General features: G+C 49.9%; 1 pseudogene; it reads right to left on the bottom strand.

The window, feature by feature from the left end:
- Nucleotides 1-529: 529 nt before the first annotated feature.
- LOC149354704 (uncharacterized) lies at nucleotides 530-1,455 on the bottom strand (annotated as a pseudogene).
- Nucleotides 1,456-2,562: the final 1,107 nt, after the last annotated feature.

Genomic DNA, 2,562 nt, shown 5'->3' with positions numbered 1-2,562 from the left:
TGTTCTGCAGGCTGCTGTAGAGGCACCGGCAAATATCCGTGTTTGTTCTAAGCCGCTCCCATTCCTCTTTGACGACAGTCCATAGCGCGTCCGCTGAGAGAACACGGAGCTCTCGACGGGCCAAGGCGAACTTCAACTTGCCCCAAATGCTTTCTATTATGTTGAGGTCCGGCGACTGTGGAAGCCTTTCCAGTACTGCCACTTCGCGGAGCTCCAGAAACGCAGCCACCTTCTTTGACTTGTGGATGGGGATTCTCATGCTGAAGAATAAAATTATTATAAGCGAATGGTCCTCCAGCAAGATATGGAACAAAGCGCAAAAGGGACAGGAGGAACGAAGTAACAACACGGACAAGGCGCTTCGTTCATCCTGTCCCTTTTGCGCTTTGTATCATCTAGTCCTGTACCAACTCGCCCACCAATCGATTCTTCTGAAGATATGGAAGCAGCACATCGTCCAGGATGGCACAATAAGTGTCTCCGTTCAACCGGCTGTCAATTCGGACCAGGGGTCCTAGACCTTCAGCTGTCATAGCTCCCCAAACGCTGACAGCGGAACGGCCGCTGGCGGCGACTCGCTGTATATACTCCGGCATATACCTACAAAAAATGAAAACTTTTGTTGGCATTGGTACACAAGCAGTTGCAACCGCTAAGCTACAAGGAACCGGTATTGAATAATTTCATCCTTCAGCGTTGTCTGATGGGCAGCAGAAATATGCTGATATAAATAATTTGTTTTGCCAAACTTTAGTTGGGTTTTTTCCTAATGTACGCTATTTGCGAAAAACCGAAAATTAGGCCAGTGCGGAAATTATACTTGGCCAGAATTAGTCTAAAAACGTAAAAATGCTCCTTAGTTTGATTATACCCTTGGGCAGCCAATAATAGTGGACGAAATCTGAGTTCCCACTTTCTAGGATACGATAGCCTACGTAATTATCCTTACCGACAGTTCTCGGGCCGCCAGACTCGTTGCCTCTGGTCCCATCTTGTTGTGAACGCTGACTCGTCCGTAAACACCACCTTCGCCCAATGGTCCCCGGTCCATTGCTGATGCTGTCGGGCAAATTCCAGGCATTTTTGCCGGTTGGCCGCGCTCACAACGGGCTTCTGAGCCGCGGTTCTTGATTTTATGCCTCCCTCGTACAGACGACGCTTCACTGTAGTATTTGAAAACACCTGGATCCCGACGCAGTTCTTACTCCCGCCCACACTCGCCGTAGGCTTGTCGACCGCTGCCGCAACAATGGCCATGTCGTCCTCCTCGGTGGTGACTCTTGGGCGGGCTTACCGCGGAGCATCCTTAATTCGTTGCTCTTACTTGTATGCCTTGATTATCCGGTTGACGGTCGAGAGTGGCCTATTTGTCAACTGGGATATTTTTCTTTGAGAGTAAGCTTGCAGACTTAAATCTACGATGCGTCTTCTGTCGCATTCCGGTACACGAGACATGGCTGACTTCCCGCACGGGCAACTAAAAATGCGGTAACCCCACACTGCCACACCGTTTTTATTGCAGAGGAGCATTGGAAACAAGCGACAAAGTATAAGAGAAGTCGCAAGGATGACTGAAAACACTGATAACGTGACGTTGTCTGCCGATAAAAAAACGCTGAGCCAGCAACGTCTGGTGGCTCGAGCTTTCGCACATCATTCGAGAATTGTTCGCTCGGGCAGACCAGCCACCTAGACAGCCAGTCATTTCAAGCAGCGTATCAGCCTCGCCTGCTGATGAAAGATTGGGATGCTCTGCCTAGCATGGACCGACAGCCGATACACCTTGCAAATGACGGAAGTCGGACCTGTACTACTGCTGTACTGCATGCTTTTAATATCACATTTAAATCTACGGCACTGACTCTGCTCAAGGAAAAATTAATGAACACCGAGCAGCTCTTATACCACCGTTTGTTTGTTTGTTTGTTTGTTTGTTTGTTTGTTTATTGGGGTTTAACGTCCCAAAGCGACTCTGGCTATGAGGGATGCCGTAGTGAAGGGCTCCGAAGATTTCGACCACCTGGGGTTCTTTAGCGTGCGCTGACATCGCACAGTAGGTCAGCCTCTAGAATTTCGCCTCCATCGAAATTCGGCCACCGCGGCCGGGATCGAACCCGCGTCTTCCGGGCCAGCAGCCGAGCGCCGTAACCACTGAGCCACTGTGGCGGAGCTAATAACACCGTTTTGTGCAAGACTATGGAATATGTGTGACTCAGCTGTGTGCTACAGAAGAGAGGCCATAAAGAACAGGACCGGGGCGGAACTTCCAACTTAAATGATGACGCATCAAGCCGGAGAAGCTTTCATAGGCAGTCGAAAAGCAAGTAATGGGCGTCTGACACAGCGAAGATGGGAATAGTAAAATTTGGGAGATGCTTAAGCTCCGCCCTAAAGGGTATGCCCTTGATTGCGGCGGGCCCGTTTCAATGGAGGCAAAACGCAAGGCACACGTGTGCTGTGGGATGTCAGCGCACGTTAAAAACCTGCATGTGGTCGACAATAAGCTAGGGCCCTCGACTATAACGTTCCTTGTAGTCGGTCCATTTCGGACGTTAAACCCCA

The sequence above is a fragment of the Amblyomma mixtum genome, chromosome 3, assembly GCF_055824585.1.
Source record: "Amblyomma mixtum isolate Tamu chromosome 3, ASM5582458v1, whole genome shotgun sequence".
Classification (NCBI taxonomy): Eukaryota; Metazoa; Arthropoda; class Arachnida; order Ixodida; family Ixodidae; genus Amblyomma; species Amblyomma mixtum.
This window is presented reverse-complemented; position numbering and strand designations above follow the sequence as displayed.